The sequence below is a fragment of the Melozone crissalis genome, unplaced genomic scaffold (genome assembly GCF_028551555.1).
Source record: "Melozone crissalis strain CALT ecotype California unplaced genomic scaffold, PUWL_Pcris_2 ptg000013l_1, whole genome shotgun sequence".
Taxonomy (NCBI): Eukaryota; Metazoa; Chordata; class Aves; order Passeriformes; family Passerellidae; genus Melozone; species Melozone crissalis.
This window is the reverse complement of record NW_026535791.1, coordinates 10377880-10398204: the sequence shown is the minus strand read 5'-3', so window position 1 is coordinate 10398204 and position 20325 is coordinate 10377880. Positions and strand designations below refer to the sequence as shown.

The 20325-nt window shown below is 41.3% G+C and overlaps 1 protein-coding gene across 1 annotated transcript in view; it reads left to right on the top strand.

The window, feature by feature from the left end:
- The first annotated feature begins 1033 nt into the window (after positions 1 to 1033).
- The window catches only part of TRPC4 (transient receptor potential cation channel subfamily C member 4), a 132727-nt gene continuing 113435 nt past the window's right edge, over positions 1034 to 20325 (top strand). Inside the window, exon 1 of the mRNA XM_054271765.1 lies at positions 1034 to 1533. The gene's annotated coding sequence lies outside the window, so the exon portion shown is untranslated. The remainder of the gene's footprint in view (positions 1534 to 20325) is intronic.

Sequence of the window (20325 nt, the reverse complement as noted above, 5' to 3'; positions counted from 1 at the left end):
TCCCGGGGGGCAGGAGTGAGCCGGAGTTGAGGGATGTTCGCCCGGGCACGGCACGCTCTGCACATGGTGGCAGGCGGCCCCTGCGCACATCGTGTCCAGACCCCAACGCGGGGCTCAGTGCAGAGAGACCGCAAATAACAATAACTATTGTTTTTGTTTTGAATTATTATATTATCCCCAAACAAACAAACAAACATGTCCAAAGACATGGATGTTCTGTTATGCATCTCTGTCTCTGCACGTTGTATCTTTTCCCTACTATTTCTAAGCTCATGCATTTAAGTTCTGTCACAAATTTTTAGGGAAAGGAAAAGTAAAGCGAGGAACGGGGGGTTGAGCAGCCTCATTCCCTCTGCTCCTCTATTACCAGTCTTGGCCGCGGCTCGGTCCCGTTAACGTCCAGGCCGGGCTGACCCAGGGGCACCGGGCGAGGTGGGGCGGCGCAGGGCAGGGACCACCGGCTGGAGGCTGCGCCGAGTGGCGGAACCAGGGCAGAGCCTTTGCTGCGCCTCGGGAAGGAGCGTCGGGCGAGCTACCTGGAGCGACCCTCTTAACCTCGGCTTCGGGCTCGGAGCGCGCCGGGCGAGGCCCCCGCGGAGGCGGACTCAAAGAGCCCCGCCGCGGCTGCATGGAGCGGCTCAGGGCTTTCCTGGATGCGAAGCGATGTAACAGCGAACTTTCCGCGGAGTCGAGGCTGCTCCTTGCTGCGTCCGCCTCCGAGGGGTCCCGAGCGGTGCGCGCTCTCGGCTGGCCGGCGAGCCCCGCTCCAGCGCCCGGCGGGCGCCTTCTCGCTCCTCCCCGTGCCCGGCGCGGCCTCCGGTGAGCCCCGCGGAGCGCCCGGGGCGGCCTCGGCGTGCGCGGAGCCCCGCGGAGCCGGCGCGGTGCGCGGCGCGGCCGCAGGGGGGCGCGGGCACGGCGCGGGCACAGCGCGGCGGGGGCGGCGGCCGGGCGGGCGGGCAGGCGGGCGGGGGGCGGCGGGACAGCGCCCGCCGAGGCGCAGCCTGCGGCCGGCTCGGGAGACAGCGCAGCGGCGAGGACGGAGCAACCCGGCGTGTGCCCGTCCGCGCTCCTTCCGCCGGTATCGGGGTGCCTTTCCCCCCTCCCCGCGCCGCGCAGCCCGCGCTCCGGAGGGGACCGCCGCGCCGGGAGGAGCTGTTACTTTCCGCAGCCGGCATGAGGCTTCCCGGGGGAATAAGGAGACGCCGCGCTAAGCAACCGGGGAAGAACCTGCCTCTCGTCTGTTGCAGAGGAACCCGGCGGCAGGCGCGGTCCCCCCGGCCGGAGGTGATGGGCACCCGCTGACTCGTGGCGTGCGTCCGAGAGTGCCTGCATGTCTGGCAAATATGGAGAAAATAAAGTAAAAAATGTGGATAGTGCCTGAGACGGACGGCAGCCAGTGAAACAAAACAAACACGTTCTGAAGGGATTTAATTTGCAAACGGGATTGAAAAGGGTACAACTTCCATGGGAAAATGTGACCTGTTGGAACTGCTGTCGGAAGATGCCGGCTGTCAACGCAAGCACCTAAACCAAGTAAGTTCTCATCAACTTTGACCTGTCCTCTTTCTGAGCCTTTGATTACCTTTTTGACCCTCTGCAAAAAGAAGTGCCTATGAGTATCTAATGTAACTTTTTGCGCCGACGCAAGAAGCCTAAAGCAAGATCGTGCCCGCCCTTGGCCCCTGGTGATAGTCCAGAGGAGTATTAGGATCTCTTCTTCCTCTTGTATATAATAAAGGTATTTTTCCCTGGCAGGCGCTGCCGTGGGGAGCAGCATCCTTCGGTCGCTGGGTGACACCTGCAGCACCCCGGAGCGCCCGGGGGCCGGAGGCAGCGGCGGGGGCCGCTCCGCGGGGCAGGAGGGGGCTCCGCATCCGCACCGCGCTCCGCACCCGCTCCACGCTCCCCCCGCGGCTGCTGCCGGCGCTGAGGGCAGCACCGGGCGGGAGTTCGCATGTCGCGCACACGGGTGGGTGCGGGAGCCGCGCCGCGGAGCGCCCCCGGTCCCCACGGCGGTGGCGGCCCAGCTGCGGTGTCCCCGTGGCGGCTCTGCCCGAGGGCAGCTCGCTCGCCGCCGGCGCGGTCCGCAGGAACCGTCCAGGGAAAGCGGGGAACCTGCCAGCCCCCAGGAGGGACCCGGAGGACGGCGAGGTGCAGGCGGCCGGAGCTGAGCAGGGTGAAGTGGGACATGGGGCGGCTCCTGGAGCAGAGGAAGGGACTGGTGGGTTCATCCCCTTGTGGGGTTTATACGGCAAGGGCCTGGCGCCTGAGGTGATGGGAGAGAAGCTGTGGTCCTCTTGGGAAGAAGCAGGTGATGCTCTGGAGGTTTAAATGCCGACAGAAATTCAGCACTCTACCGAGGCACGCAGCTGTAGTTGCGGCTACAGTTGTCAAAACCTACAGACTTGTTAATCTAATATTTCTCTGTTTTTACCAGAAAGCGTCATTTATGCACTTTTGTTTTACTGGACTTAGTTGCGTGACTTCCTGTTAGCATGGCAACCGAATTTTAGATTTCTCTACGCATGACTTGTGAGATGGCTCTTCCAACATTTTAACACCTTTCAGGTGGAAGTAAATAAAAACACCTTCTCTGATGTGTTTTTGTTACAGAGCATGAGTGGTCCACAAAAGCAAAAAAAAAAAGAAAAAAACATAGGTAACAGGGATGCATGTTGGTTTCTTCTGAGAAATAGGTAGTTCTAGAGAAACAGTGCACGTTGAGATTTTCTTTGGAATGCAGAATAGACAGAGTGGGACATAGTTTAAGTTATACACACTAAATATAAGTATTACAGTACCTTTAAGTCCACTTTGCTTGAAATTTCAAATTTGATTGTATTGCAGTGACATGGAACATTTCAGTGTTTATGTTGCTTGCTTCAAAGCCCACACCTGGATAGCTTAGCAAGGCTTTCTATGCAAGCATACTGAATTTTCCATAAATTAACCTGATTCACTTTAGCAATAGTTTTGTGTACAGTTAGGGAAGCCAGGCACCAGTAAGAGTGCTTTTGACCTGTTTTAGAATAGCAAAAATTCTGGAAGACCTGAATTTACTCCCCCTTTTTATACAAGACTCAGAAATTAGCTTTATCCTTCAATATCAAAATAGCTGAAGCCAAACATGGTTTTCCTTTGGTGTTGCCTTCTACACTGAAAGGACTTGGTCTTGTTTGCAAGAGGATGGCATTCTTTACTGTGGGTTTTTTTTCTCTTTTTGCCTCTGTTATTCTGACTTAGGAACAGATGAGACTCTATTTGGAAACAGGAAAACAAAAATATGTCTGTCTTTTAAATTTAACTTCAGCCACTTACTCTGACTCTATGTATAGCAGTCATTGCCCTTAAAATAGCTCCAGAAAAAAATTCCATTTCTTCTTATCTCATGCTATTTAGAGGCAAATACTGCTAGCTGAAATTTAAGTGAAATTGAGGTCACTACAGACCTGGTATAATTTTGATTATCTTTTTGAGATAGCTTCGCTTATCTACTGAAAATGTTGGGTCCTAACCAATGCGGTTCTACTCTTGGTGACAGTGGGCGTGCAATTTTTCAGCGTGGAGAGACCACCAAGTATATATTGAAGGACACATGTAAAAAAAACAGTTAAGGGATTAGCTTTCACCTTTTTGTGTATGTGTGTTTGTTGCCTGACTTAATTGACAAGGAAAAATGTGCATGACTGCTCCTCCAAAGACCTGAGACCTGTCTCCATATCAGTACACTGTTTAATCTGTCAGCTTTTTCTGGGATTTGATTCACTGGAGTGAGATGGCAAAACCAACAAGGAAAATCCTATGTGGCATCTGTGCTTGCCTCTGGTGGTGCTGGTAGTCAGTGTTAAAAGGGACTGAATTAATTTTGAAAATGATGACTAAGTCCCCTTAACTTATCTTACGGAAAGGCAGAATAGAAGCAGGAAGAAAAGACTCTGTTATAACCTGTTTAAAGAAAAAGCAGGTAAAAATAGATGGAGCATTGTTCTATTGAGACATTTAATGGCTTTATGAGTGTCAGATTTTTCATTACTTTTTCTATTCAGTTTTAAGTTGTGTTGGGTTATGTTCTTGTTACTTTATCAAATATAATGTTCTTAATTACTGAAGGGAGGTTGAAGGTAAAACTTTGTGTGTAAATCAGTCTTCCATCACCATGTTTTGTGAAGAAACAAAACTCCAGAAACCATTTGGTTTAGAAGTCCTGAATCACTGAGAAGGATAAGCCAAACTTGCTCTTGCTTTATTACACTGACACTGGTTTTAGTATACCATAGTGTCAGTGTAACACCAGCAACAATGGTGCCAGGATCCTCATGTCCACTCTGATTTGCTGCTGGAAAAAAAAAATTCTCCTGACTAAATACATATTAATTAATATTGTTTTTTAAAGTGAATGCAGGGGAAGGCTGAGCAAATTAAATCTTTCTGTAATAGATAGGCATGTAGAAGTCCTTCAAAGGGGAATTACCTTTCAGTCAAATAGAATTTAAGACTGTCAAAAGAGGAGCAACTAAAAATAAGACAATTTCTTTGCACAGTGAAGTTTTCAAAGGAATTAAAAGGGTTTTAGTGTGCCACAGAGACTAAAGTAACAAATAAATGACTTCACTATTATATCATGTTCTTCTTGGAGCTGTGGACTATTTTGGTTTCATTTGAGGTTTTTCTTCTCACTTCAAATGTCTGTTTTGGTTTAATGGACATATTGACTGATGTGAGAAAAAAACTAAGGAGAACCTTGGATAAAAGTTCCTTTTTTTTTTACAGCTAAGATATTTTTCACGAAATACGGGCTGAAGTGATATCGGAGAACTTCCTTGAATTTGAGTGAATTGTACGTTTGTCTAAGATTATGAACCAGCCAATCTAATCTCTGAAGTCCATGACAGTTTCTGCAATTTCTTGGTCACTGAGTATGTGCTTGATATATTAATTTCAAAAGCTTCTGACATACTTGTGCATGTCAGATGAACCATTGGAATGTTGTATTATCTGGTATATTATGCAGTGGGTAGAAAGGGGAACAGTAAATGGAGAAAGACTTTTCACTGGGCTTTTCAGGGGAAGAGGTTATGGGATTCTTCTAGAGATGCTTTCCACAAATCATTGGAGACTTCTGAGGATCAGTCAGCCTTTCCTCAGGAGGCAAAGGCCTCCATTCCACCACTGGTGCATGGACAGCCCCTGAGCATTTGGTGGTGCCCTTAAACTCTTCCAGTCCTGGCTCAGCATACGCTGGTTTTCTGTTATAAACAAGATCTTTGCATTTGGTTTTGTTTTTTTGGAGTGGTTCTGATACCAGTGTTAAGGATCACAAGTACATCCTTCCTTGGCCCAGAGAATCAGAAAGCTTATGGCACCCACATTCATACCCAAGACCCTGCTGGCAAGGGAAGTCCTGGGCTCCTCATGTCCTTAACACTCGTATCAGAAGGTGCCAGCCAGTCTGGCAAAGCAGGGGTCAGTTGATTGAGAGCTGGCACCTAGGGGGATCTTGTAGCATGCAGGCTAACCTGTTGTGGCTACATTTGATAACTCTGAACTGACATGGAATACCTGTTTGCCAGCTGTCAGGGTGAACCTGGAGTGTCTCCCTTTCCTGGAAAGAGAAGGGCTGAAGCGGAGAGTAAACCAACCTCTGTATTTTGTCATCTCTTTTACAACAGAACAAGCATCCTCCACAGGTGACTGTCTCTCTTTGTTAACCATGCAGCAAATGCCAAGACAAGGCACCTTCCTTATTAAGATAGACTTGCTGAATCCCAGCTGTGCAGAGCAGTCTGTGGTAGTGCTTCATAAAGGTTGAAAAAGCACAGAGGTCAGTAGATACAGGATAAATGGTTGGTATAAGCAGCCTAAAATATGCATTTTTAAAAAAACCCCAAAACCATGCATACACATGCACGTGCTCCAAGCTGCTTTACTAACTTTTATAAAATCTGTAAATAGCATGAACTCAAATCTTCTGGAAGTTTGCCAGCTGCCACCTCTGCAATCCAGTTTCCTTTCACAGAATTTTTCAAAACATAGAGTCTTATGCAAACTCTCTATAATAACTGCTTAAATTATAACTACTTAATAACTAAAATTTTTGTCACTTTCCAGCTCTAGTGTCTTTTTGTCATGTCTGTCATAGAGAGGCAGCTGCTGCCAAAGAACCCAGAAACTTTCTCAGTGATGGTTAAGTAGTGGGGGTGATTATTAACCCAGGCCATAAAGCGTGAATGGGGCATTAATGCAGCTCTGTATCCAGCCCAAAATGTGTGGTGAGAAGTTGGCCTGGCCTGAGACCCTCACTCCTCCTTACATCTCGCATCTCCTAGGGAGATGGAGGCATTCTGTAAGGACCTCCCTGCAGTTGACTCTCAATGAGATTCACTGAGAATTCAAATTCTTCTTCTAACCATCATTCTTCTTTTTCTGACCATCATTTAATTAAAGTACCCACTCACATCAGGGTACTAGGTTAGCAGTTCTAGTAGAATCAATGCTGTTCTATGTTTGTTAAATTAATGGATAAACTTTCACCAGTGATCCTTCTGTAGTGCCCTGAAGAATATCAAAGATTTGAAGATGATATCTGTACTATTCCCTAGCATACAGATGCTTTTTAACTGATTAGCAGTTTGATGTCAAGCCAGTGAGTACTAGACTAAGAAGACAGAGTACCAAATTTACATTCAGTGAAAATGATATTTTCTCCTATATTTTTTTCCTCTAGAAATTCATATACTTTAAATTTTTCTTTGCCAATAAGTATTGTATTCTATGCATTGATTTGCTATTCTCATTTCCATTATAAAAAGTAAACCAGACCAATTTACTTTCTTTGAGTAAGGAAATGAACAATAGGATTATAGCAGAAGATGGAGGGTCATATTTTGTCTGATTTGAGGTTACCCATAGTGCATTTCTATATACTAATTTCAATCAAAAAATATTTTAATAGCAAATTTTGAAAAGCTCTAAAAAGGGATTTTAGCAGTGAAGGCCTGTGAGTTTTTTTTTTTCACCTAGGTCCCACAAATTTGATTGTAGTTGTAAACACCAACTACCTGCATCCTTTGTATAGTCACTGGAGAGACAGATACCTCCCATAAGCAACTGATCCATCCAGTTTATACCTGAGTGGAAAGAAATCAGGTATTTGTTGTTGCTGATTTTTGTTTGATTTCACACAGGTGAAGGCAAGATGAACCTTACCCTAGTGGTGTCAAAAACCCAAACAAACAAACAGTTTCAGAGGAGACATTAAATAGACACTTGTTTTCTTCTAAGGCATCTTAAGATCCTGTTGACTTTCCTGATATTGATGCTGACATCATAACAATAACAGATGTCTGCAACATAATTTAAACATCCTGTTGTCTGTTGTCAAAATTTTTAGGAGTTTGTGGATGGGTTGAGTAGCTGAAATACAGCTTCTAGTTTTGCCAAGGGAAACGGGAGTGTCAGCTGGACTCTTGCAAAGGAGGAACACGCAGTTCTGGGTGCTCACATCCTGCCTCCTCCAAGAGCAAGGTGACTTTTCCAGAGAGAACACATTGTATCTGTGGAGCAAGGGAAAGCAAGCACAGATTCTTTCTTCAGATGTTCTCAGCATTGCCAGCACCACAGTGTACCTTAGTCCACTGAATACAGAAATTATCTCTCAGTGATGAAATAGTTTTAACTGATGTTCATGTGGAAATGCTCATTATTATTAAACACTTCAAAAGCAATCCTTCTGCTGCTCTTCAGCACTGATTACTGAATAGATCCTGCCTATCTTCCACTGAAAAATAGGTGAAATATTCCATTTGTGTTTTTTTTATATTGACAACTTTTTATTTTTTAGGTTGGGAGAGGTACTGGCCATTCCTTTCTGATAATAATGATTTAAAGTTATGAGAGCTGCAGTCAGTCCCTTGGATTTGTTTATTCTGGCACAGTGAATTTGTTTTTCAAATGTGGTGTGTTCCGTAGTGCATTTATACCTGCAACACCACATGAGCTTTCCCTATAGTGGCTTTAACTAGCTAGCAGATACCCTGCAGCAGGAATTTTGGCCATGAATAAAACCAAATCCATGTTGCCTACGGAACAGTTGTCTAATTTGCCTTAAGCCTCTTAGCTACAAAGCCGTCATTCCAAAGTCTGTAACTAACTGTTTGTCTTTGAATTCTTGTAGACACCGTAGCATCAGACCTCTGAGTCTGTATAGCCTTGGTAACTTCACAGGGTGATTCATATGACATATCTTGAAAGAAATTAATTGCCCTCTGCAGGGAGTGCATTTCTTCCCATTTGTAATGAAGGAAAATTGGGATGACAAACCAGCCTTGGATGTCAGTGTTTTGGATTCCTGGCTTAGTGAATATGTGTCTCGGCTTTATTTTTTGCATGTTTTAGACTGGAGTACTTTATTGTGTCACATAATGATTAGTAAAGTTTCCTAACTCTAATATGTTTTTTTAATCTGTTAAGGAGCCTGGTTCCTATGACACAGAGATCACATATTTCAACTTGATGACGTAGGCAGGTATTTGCACTAACTCCTAGTCTGTAACTACTCTTGTATTTTCTCATAGAAAGCATCATGCTTCCTACAGAGCAATTAAAAAATAATATTTTGGTCTGTCCACTTACATAAAAATATTTTCTTCATGGTTGTTTAACTTAGTGATAATAACTTTGAGCATATTTGTTTATGCACTGAGGCCAGTTGTACCAAATACTGATGTGATTTGAGATGATTACATTTATTTTGCTGCAGTGTCTTTATGTAGAACTAAACTTCCACATAACTCTTTCTGTTTTTCTTTTTTTTTTTTGTAATTAAAATTTGCTTTTTTTCAAAATACTTCCCCCAAGCAGATTGAACAGGGGTTTGAAAGTCCCTTCTTTTCAGTATGATTTGCCCAGAGGGGAGGGAAGCAGGGGATGCTCAGTGAGCTGGGTTGTATTTCGGTTCTTGGCCACTAGTCCATCCTCAGAGCTGCACTGACTGACTGAACTAGCTTGACTGCACAAGCTGGATTTTATAAGGATGGGTTAGGATCAAAGAAGGATTTCTCATTCATCCCCACTGTGCGCTCACTTCCTAGAAACCACCCTCCTTTTGCTACTGCTTGTGCTGGCTTTAGGTCAAGTGGGGACTTTTTTCCATCTGAAGAATTCCTTTGGATTAAGTGCAGACAGGATTTAGCTTCAGAGGTTTTTGTAGTTTAAAAGATTCTCCAGTGCCTAGGATCTGGATGTATGTCATCTATCTGTTCTGTCATTTTATTTTGTTAAAGAAGCATACTCTCATAGCAGGGTATTTCCTTGCTTAGCACCCTTAGTGGGGGGGTTTCACCAATGTTGCCTTAATTGATGTGCTCCTGTGCATTCATCCGTGTCTCTTATTAACTTCAGATTTCCAGCTCACTTGCTCAGTACATTAAATCCCAAAGCTGTAGGTAAGCTCTGGTCGAGACTGAAGAGGATTTCATTTGGCTTTAATGGCACCAAGGTCTGTGGGAAAGAAGCAATCACCTGTTCCTGAGGAGAGGTTTGGGCCAGCAGTACCTGCGTGTGGGTCCGTCGGTCTGTCTGATGAGATATGTTCAAGGAACTCTTTTTTTGGTTAGTCCACAGAGCCTTTGAAGTTCTTCAGGAAATTGCTATTAACTCCCAAAAAGCAAGTAATTTAGGACATGGTGTCTTGCACTACCCAAACTTCACATGTCAGGATCCTTATTTTCAGAAAGAATCATTGCTGATTAGTGATTCTTCTCAGTGACAATCTACAACCAGGCTTTTGCTGAAACCAAGGTTTGCTGAATTTGGCACATTAGCAAGGGCAAGAGTGGGACTTTGAGGAGGATAGAAATAAATTGACATTTCAAAACAAAAGGTAAGTGTTGCCATTTCAGAGCAATTGGAAATAAAGGACAATGAAGACCATGACTCTTGAGAGACATTAGCACACTCAAGTAGGTCAGCTCATGCTCATCTTCCCCATGATACTCCCAGTGACAGTTAGATAATCGACACCTTTAAGGGCTTGATTTTCTTTTGGAAACATGATGGGTTGGTTGACATGTGTACTAGGGAAACATGTCACTTTAGCCATCTTACTCCATTATTGTTTTCTTACTGAATTGCCTACTTACTGTTATTTTAACACTCTTTACTTTAACTCATTGCTGAAAAACAAAGCCTACAGTAAAAATTAGCTAATCCAGTCCGCCACCCATGATAGCAAAGCTTTATGGCCAGAACATGATGGAATTCATTTTAAGAAATAAGATGCTTCCTTCTGATTTAACCTTAATTCAATAAAGTATTCAAGCATGAAGAATTTCTGGTGTTCTACTGAAAGCAGTTTCAGAAGGTGCTTCCTGTTAAGCATTGGCTTCATTCCTCTTCTCAGTATGGGACATTTTCACATTTTCCTTAATCCAGATTTAAGAGTACAATTTGAAAGTTCAGGTGCACATTTTATATATGAAAACAAAGAAAAATATCAATAAAGCACAAACTAACATCTCTTTAGCAATTTCTCATGTGTTAGAAATACATCAAATATGTTTGTATTTTGCATGTTTGCATTCTCCTTTGGAAGTATGACTTTGGTTTGGATGTTCAGCTCATTGTTCAAAATATCTCCCATTCCTTTGCCATAACTCCCTGAGAAAACTCCTTTTATGACATGCTTTTGTTTTACAAGTACCTGTCATTTAAGAAGGTCATTTTGTAGCCAAAGATGCCATGTTCAAAAACTCTCTCAGCCACTTTTGCATATTGTAAATGTTCCTAAAATCCCAAAAGATTTGTGCTTTTTCATTTATTTTTGCACTTATTTGTTGGACATGGCAACTGTGTGTGCTCTTTGGTCTTAGGGAAATACTAAGATCACAAGTGAATTTAGGATGGTGGTAATGGTCAAAGTAATTCGAAATTGCACCACTAGTATGTGAAATTTTACAAAATACAAAATAAAAAAATTGTGCCCTCTCATCAATCCTACATATGTAAAGATGATGTAATTTTAGAAAATTTGTCCCCTTAGTTTCAAGAGAATTATAGTGCTTTGGCAGCTTCTTGTTTCTTCTCAATAATTTAGGAGTTTATGAAAAATACATTGTGTTTACTTTTCCACTCTAATGCAGTTAGTGCAATTACAAGTTGTGGAGAATCTAATCCAAAATCTTTTCATTGTTGAGTATTTTAGAAAAATATGTAGTCCTGAAACATTAATCTGTTTGTAATTATTGCCATGGTTGCAGCCAGCATCTGTCCTGTGTAATATCAAATTTTCTCCATTCTCTGTCTAAATACCTTTTACTGTTGCAGTTTAGAGACTCATATATATGGAATATTGATGGAGGGGGGCAGTGAATCTTTGTTTTAAATATACTTCTGTACTTGACAAGGTCTAAAATCTCACTGTGTCTGATTATAAGAATTTCTGAATCTTTCCATTGCTGGGAAATTGACTTTAAGAGTGAAAAATCAAGTAGGAAATGACATGTACAGTTTTTAAACCAAACTTCTTTTTTAATCTTTTGTAAAACATTCAGGAGCCATTCTGAACAGGATTTTATAGAATTGCCAAAAACCTATTTCTGTTTCAAGGCTAGAGCACATAAAATGAAAAAATATCAGTCTTGGAAGTCTCTACAATAAGCAGAACTTTAGTGTGCAATTATATATTCATTATATTCAAGCTGTTATTCATACCTCCAGTGAATCCCATAGATTTCACTGAACATAAGGTAACACAGGTTTAACATTTTATCTACTTATGTCAACTGTGAAACCAGACTTTGTATTATGATGGAATGATTTCCAAGATTATGGATGCTCCAATTGTATTCTCTGCCAAAATATTCACATTTATGGATCTTTACAGTTTTGTATGTATATGCATATAGAGTTTTATACACACACATAAGAGAAGAACACATGTATATTTACATGTAGAGAAAATATTTATGTGCGCTGTGTAACTGACACACATGAAAAGTTAATATTTGCTCTGGTGACTGGAAAAGAAGAGCTACTCAGAGTTCAGGAATACAGCCTGATACAGCCTAATATAGCCTATTAAAGTGTGTGTCTTGTGTGAGCACACACAGAGTTATATCAGTATCTCGTTGCCTGGGAGTATTTCTCTCTCTACACTTGTTCATAAGATTTAAAAACAGTCCAGCTCTTGGCCAAGTATGGCTTCTTTGCTACCCCAAACAGAGAAGAGCTCTTCACTTAATGGCAACCTACCAGGACATGGAAAGTTCAGAGGCAGTTACTTTTCTTGGGAATTTAGAGACTCCTAGGAAGTGGAGGCTTCTTAAAAGCCAGTGACTTCTGTCGGTGGAGCTGACAGCTCTGACACTATGCAAACTTAGACACAGCTCCTATAAAGGAATTTTTTTCTCAAGTCTGGTAGCAAATACAGCTCAACTAGGACTAATCTATTATCTTTCATTTTGTTTATTACCCAGAAGGAATTTTTTTGGTACACTTTCATGTACAAGTTATAACTCATGCAATTAAAAGCACAGCAGTCTATTAATCAGATTAATGAAAGTCTAACAATAACATTTTAAACTGATCCTTAGGTGAACTGCACATGGCAGGGAAAGCATCTGAAATGAGGCAGAATACACTTGTGCTACATGGTTTCTAGACCTCCTTGGAAACCTGCTTTTTAATGTGAAGACCAAAGTGTGCATAATATTAAAAAAAAAAACAAAACGTAGCCCAGAGAAGCTGTGTATGCCCAATCCCTGGAAGTGTTCAGGTTTGATGGGGCTTTGAGCAACCTGATCAAGTGAGTGTCATTCTCTGTCCATGGCAGAGAGGTTGGAACTAGACAATCTTTGATATCCCTTCCAACCCAAACCTTTTTATGATTCTGTGAGGTGATCCCTCAGGATCCTGCTGGATGTTTCACAAGGAGTCAGTACAGTGGCAGAAGGCTGTGTTTTGTGATCTCCTCATCTGAGTGAGAACCATTGTGAGGATAGAGGAGGAGGATACCATCACAGTGAAAAAGGAGGTTTCAGGGTAAGCAGTGGATATCATCTAAGCCAATGTAGAAAACATCATCCTGGCCTGATAGTTTTAGTTGCCCTGAGACATTCACCTGGATATGGTCCTTGTTGATTGATTCAGGAAAACAGTAACTTGAAATCCCTGATGAACTTCTTTTGTTGGTAAAACCAGGAAACACATAACCAAGATTCCATCTTTTTGTCTTAAACCTCTTGATCATCTCTGCACTCGCCTGTCTACAAAACACTGAGTATGTTGCCCTCTTTTTTTTGCCTGGACCTATGAAGTAGCTGCACAGAGTGGCAGAGTGTAAAAGTACTGGAGAGATCAAAGCCAGCCAATCTGTTATACTTCTGTAGGTAACCATGTTTGAGTTAGTCACAAACTGGTCCAGAGAAATTACTTTTCTCTGGAAAAGTTTTCTTTTCTAGGTTCTAGATCTCAGGCATTTAAAATAATATTTTAAAGTTTTCAGAACTATCACACAGGAAAGTTGAATTTCTTCTGAGTCATTGATTATTGTTATCTGTCATCTGCAGATAATTTATCCAGTTCCTTTCAGTGCTAGCTGCTAACTTATGCAGTAGAACTGGAAAATTCCTTGATCAAACAAGGGTAAGTGCTAAGTGCTACCACGACAAAATTAATGAAATGTAAGGATTTGACTTGGACTGCCAGGTCAGAAATGAAGATTGCCAAAAGCTGCACACAAAATAGATTTCCAAGCTTAAGTGAAGCCAGTAGCAGCTGCTCTGAAGAACAAATAAAGTCCACACTCATGTTTGCTAAGGTCCATAAAGCAGCTCATTTCTTCGTTGCTTGGGTGTTGGACTTTCACAGATAAGTTTTCATAGTTCTTGCTTTTAAGAGCCTGGTGCTTATCTCTTTGTTATTTTATAATCATATATTCAATTTTACTAATCATAATTATTTTCTGTGTTGTACAAAACCCCCTAAACTGTACAAGGTCTGTCCTAGTGGTGGATGGTAGACAAACCTGAGGGAATTGGGGTTTCTTCTCCAGATATCTAAGCCTCGAATGCCAGTACAAATAAACTGAGTAATCCTCCTCAGGTAAATAACTTTATTCAAGTATACAAGAGACAGTAACAACCTCTGAAAGCCATTTATTAAGCAAAAGATCCCAATTCATCATACCTTATTATCTCTGGACTACTGACAATGGATCTGTTCCTAATTAGTGGGCTGAAGCTTCAAAAATTGTAGCAACTGAAACCCTCATCTTTCCCATTTTCCTCTCTCACCTTATGGGGTTTCAGTAGTGGTCCAAAACATGACTGCAATTTTGCTGTAATGCTAAAACCAAGGAGAGAACATATCCATAATATCTATTTCAAGATAGGTATGATTTTTTAATTTTAAAAATATTAGAAAAAGGAAAGAGGTTGCGACAGGATTAAAGATATAAACTGGATTAGAGATGTGATCAGAAAGCGATAGTAATTAACACCTGTTTGAAAGAAGGTTTAACAGCTGTTTAATGACAAAAAGTTAAGAAACTGTTCAAGTAAAACACACAGACTAGGAGGAAGCACACCAGGGAATAGAAGAGTACTGGAAAGATTTCCAAGAGGTTTTTGGAGTAGATAAAACTATGGTTTGCTGAAGGAGAAAGGGATCACTACAAATAGAAGATTTAAGATTGAATAGTACAGTAAAGCTCTCTCACAGTGATTCAAAATGGTACGAAATTCACTTTATCTGTCATTTCCTAGTGCCAGTTAGTGAAAGAGGTACTAGCCATTTAAGAAACAGCAGTTTTTAGGCTATACAGTAAGTATAGCTATTGCTCCTGTAGTGTAGCAGTACTGTTGTACTTATACACACGTTAACTCTTGCTTTCTGACCTATAGTATCTGGCACATTTAAACAGAAATCCGATAGTAATTAACTTATTTATCATTTCCTCAACCCCAGCCTACCTAGCTAAGTCAAAGTTTGCTTTGCCACTGACTTCAGCTGTGTTATTACTTAAACTACTGAGCAGTTGTAATGCCTTTGATATTTTAGGAACAATCAGGATTGAGAGACACTGTGAGCAGTGGGACAAACTGCCTTGCTGGGCTGTTGGCAGTAGAGGATGGAACATTTTACCATACACCATTTTGGAGACTTCACTAGAAAGAAATCAAAGGGGACATGATAATGTGCTTAAAATTTCCTGGGAAAGCACAGAGAAAATAAAGTATGATAATACCACTGGAGCCTTAAATAACACTATCTGAGTGACACCAACAGTCAGCTATGTAGTATTGTGGATGTAATTGCTGAACTGTAGCAGCCCTGGCAGCTTTTGAGAATCAAATGACTCATGTATTTGGGTGGTATAAGATTCTTAAGGGTATTTAATTTTCTCTAGCTGTTGAATAAGAAGCGACACAGACCAAGAGCTACACGGTGTCTTGGCAGTCAAGTAGGAGAGACTCCAAACAAAGGAAGAGTTGGAATAGATCCCTGAAAATGAATATACTGTACTGGAACAAATACATGGAGCTAGGCAATGAAAACAATCTTCTTCTTTTTTTTTTTTTTTTTCTCCAAATAAAATCAATTGAAAGTGAAAGACTACCATTTGAAGTGTCAAGTGATCTTGATAATTTGTGTATTTTTCTGTAAAAATTGTGTTGGAACTTCCTCTTGAAAAAGTGTTGATTTCCTGCGTATCAGATATGTAAATCCCATTACTTGTGCGAAGTAGTACAATGAACTTGTAAACTGTAGTGGATTACAATCTGGAAGATAATAACTTAAATGAAGAAAATAAGCTGTGTTGATGTTTTGGGAAATTTTTTCAACTCATTTGAATATAGCCACAGTCTTACTGCCTGCATCTAGATTTTTTTAAGCCCTGTAGCATGCATTTAACAGTGGCAAAAAAAGTGTATCTATAGACAGAAGTACAGCAACAGAGTACCTTCACTTGCTGTAGGACTCAGCAGGGCCTTTCTTTGCCAAAAAACAGTTTCTCTGTGTTTTTTGATCCTCTGTGGGTTTCTGTTTCACCAAGTCATGCAATCTTCTATGTAGCCCACAGAATATTTTAGCATCTTCACAATCTTTCAGCAATGAATTTCTCAAGTAGTTGCTTGAAGTCTTATCAGCTCTTACTTTTACTTGAACCTGACTTATTGCCTGTTTGATTGCTTCTGGATTTCATACCTGAAAAGCCAATGAACAAATAATCCATGTCTGTCCTTTTCTTGTCACCAATAATTACACAGACCTGCATTACATCTTCCATCTGTTCTCCTTTCACAGAGTGAAGATTTGCGCCTTATTTAGTCATTCTGCTTCTGGAAGGTCTTCTGGAGATTTAATCATTCTGCTGCTCTTGTCTGAAGGTTTTCCAGTACTACTGGCTCCTTTTTTTGAGATAAGGAGCCTAGAAGCGCACGTTCAATCCTGTATGCCACCCTGAAACTACAGACACACATTTGCATTAGTATGAGTGAAGCAAATTCTGTTTGACAGGAAATGGGCATGGTGATTAGAGAAAATTCATCTCAGCTTTTGGGAACCATGACTCCAAAGTGTTTGTCTTGTCCCTTTTTATAAAATAAGAGTTACAGAGTACTCTTTCTTTTCCTGAAGCCAACTTGGCAGAGGTAGCTGAGGCACGTAACTGGTTATAACTCTTTTATGCACAGACAAGAAAGGAAGATTTATAAAATGTCTTGTGTTTTGTTTATGTCAGTCTATTTCAATGCTGGGAGCGTAATTTCTATTCTGCTAATTGAAATGAAGATCAAACAGTGCTGCAAAACCTGAATCATTACCTTGTAGAAATGCTTGCTAATGCTAGTAATCAATCCTTTAGTTCCTGTACATGTGTTAAAATTCTGCTTATTACTCACTATAGCATATGGATCTAATGGAAATTGTGAAAGAACTTTTGTTATTCACTTGGATTTTCACAGTCTCTGCCCAGCTGAACTTGTTGTTCTGAGTTTGTTAAAAATGTATCTCAGGCTGTGGAACTGCAGAATTTAAGAGAATAGGAATTTACTGAGTCATATAATACTGAAAATAAGAGTTGGGAGACTACTCACTGAGCCATGTAGAATCCACTGTTCTTTTCTGTCTTTCTCACTCTAATTACACATATCACAAAGTAAAAATTCCTCTTTTTCTTCAGACTTGAAGTTTATAATTTAAGTGCACATGTTTCTCTTCAAGACATCCACAGAAAATAAATCAAGAGATTCTTTAGCAAAAGGTTAACTATTCATTTGTATTTCCAGTTTGTCTGTTGGGAAAAGGAGTCATAATTTAATTTCATTTTTCTAACATCTACCTGAAAATTTACTGTTTATAATTATGTATTTATAATCATGTTCCCCTGAGGTGGCAGTGGCAGAAACATAACCCAGCCACAGGCTTGTACAGTTCTCATTTTCACCAGAGTAATGTTTGAAAGCTCATGCCAAAGGGTGATGTCAATTCCTTAGCACTGAAAGGTGTTATCTTTGTTATTGTATATGAGCAGCCAAAGTGGAGGCAAGTCTGAGTAGGCAGAAAGCCCATGATCAATACATTTCCAGACTTTGAGGAACTATTAAATTTGAAGGTGTTTCACTGTACTATAATGGATTTTTAGTTACAAACAATACAAAAATAAGTTGATTCTGTCGTGCTTCTCTGTGACAGAGCATTAGAGATGATAATCTTGTAGTTCAGAATTGCCACAAAGTCTGTACCTCATGTCACTGTAGAATCTGAACCGAGCACCACTTTGTGTTTCTCATTTTGTCGTGTTGCTGGGTTCTTTGCTCAGCAGCTGCACTGAAAAGCTAATTCTGCTCTTGATATGTTTTGATATGGGATTGAAATATTCACTTGATTCCAGCAGTGCTCAGCATCTTGTTGTTACTGACATAGATCACACCCTCTGACAACTTTTCAAACCCTTGGGATGTCACACATTTGCACTACTCTTTCAGACAGAAAAGGACTCAGCCTGCATTGGCTCACATGTGTCCTTACCCAGGCTGCAGTCCTTCATGTGCTACCCCAGTACGGGTCCCTTCCATGGGGTGCAGTCCTACAGGAAAGGGCTCCTCCAGTGTGGGTCCCTCACAGGGTCACAAGTCCTGCCTGGAAACCTGCTCCAGTGTGGGCTCACCTCTTCATGGGCCCACAGGTCCCGCCAGGAGCCTGCTCCAGTGCAGGCTTCCCCCAGGGTCACAGCCTCCTTTGTTCACATCCACCCACCCCTATGCGGGTCTTCTCCACGGACTGCAGGTGGGTCTCTTGCACCCTGATGGACCTCCCAGGGCTGTGGAGCGGCACAGCTGCTTCACCATGGTCTGCACCACTGGCTGCAGGGGCATCTCTGATCCAGCACCTGGAGCACCTGCTCCCACTCCACTGACCTTGGTGTCTGCAGGGCTGTGCTTCTCACTACTCTGTTGAGCTGCTGTGGTCATTCTTCCCCTTCCTAAATATATTCTCTCAGAGATGCGGCCAGTGTCACTGTTGGGCTTGGCCTTGGCCAGCAGTGGGTCCGTTTGGGACTGGCTGGCCCTGGCTCTGTTGGGCATGGGGGAGGCCTCTCACAGCTTCTCACAGAAGCAACCCAGAGGTTTCCCCTCACCCCCATGAATCTTGTCATGCAAACCCACTACAGTCCAAGGCTTAGCTCCCCTAAACTCATTATGCTGCTTCAAAACCTGCATTTCTTACATTGCATCCTAATGTCTCTCCAATTAAAAGGTCTCAGTTCTGATTAATCAGTCTCTTCCTGTTCTTCTTGATGCCATTGTACCCACCTGCTGTGGTCCAAAGCAAATGTTGTTTACCCTGAAGAATCACATTTTCTAATGGCATAGTTATTATTAATAAAAGCACATTATAACAGAGGAATCAGTCAGTGATTAGTTACATCTTACCTAGTTTTATGAACATGAATAAAGAAATATACATTCAAAATTTTTAGTTATTCATTGGCATAAAATTAAAAGTAAGCATTTTTTTCATTTTGAAGCTGCTTGGGATGAAAAAATATTTACACATATATTTTGGATTATCAATATAAGCTATTAGCTTGTGCATTAGAGTGAGTCATAAAGAAACAGGGGAAAAGAGAATTCCTATCAGCCAGACTAAACAGACCTCTCTGCTTCATTAGTACTGCTAGAAGTGTATCTAATGAAGGAACAAAGCACAGAGGCAGACATTGGAAATATATTCCCAAGCAAGGCATCTAGATATCGCAATTGCCAAGTATGGTCTGTTTGTAGTCATCATAAATGTCAATGCTATGACTGGAAGAGAAGAGGGAAGAAGAGGGCAGGGAAACCAGCAGGACTCAAACAGTGGCAGACCGTGGAGTAAGTCATTCTTCCTGAAGTGGATTGCTTATGTTACTGGAGATGAGCCTGTATCTCATTCTCATTATCAGACTATGCACTTGCATGGTGTACATAATAACTGCTGCCTTGGAAAAACTTCTCATACTTTATAAAAGGACATAAAAACTGCAGATGAATATGGTAGGACTGCACATTTCATGTAGCTGGCAGTAACATGAAAAAATACCAATAGGAAGAGTCATAACCCATGCTGAGTTAATGGTGGGACTCAATGATCTCATCTTCCATGAGTCTGTAATTTGTATTTTTTGTAGTGCTTTTGGTATGTGCTCAGAAAAGTTAAGAACTGAAAGACCGTATATATAAAAAATACTGCCAGGAGTTACTTCCAAAGCAGAGACTGTAGCAGACTTACAGCAGTGAACTCTATAGTAAGCACTGTAGTATGTGGGTGGTGCTACTTCTGCCATTTATAGGCAATAAATACTATTCACTTTTGGTTAAGAAAGAATACTTAAAATTGCAAAATGGTTGTCATAGTGTAACCAAGAAGCCAACTTTTAGAAATTGAACTACATGGCTTGTTGTATATAGCTAAAGAATCTAACATTAGACAATTAATTTTTATGGGCAAAATTTCTAGATCTTTTAGCCCAAGGCATATTTAAATATGTGGGAAAAGGTTACTTGCAATGAGAAAAAGTTTAAAAATTTACGCAGCTTTATTTGAAAATAATCACATCTGTGCGGTTCACACAGGTGATACTAAGTACCAGAACACACCTCCTAATTTTTCCTCAAAAAAAGGAATTATTTTTAAATTGAAATTATTTTCCTAAGGGAAGTGCTGGGTTATGAAATTGAAACCATCCAAGTAGTCTGGGAGAAGACATTAATTTTGTGTAGAGCTTCATTTCATTAACTATTGTTACAGAAGGCCAGCATTTTTCTTGCATGGAGTTACCTC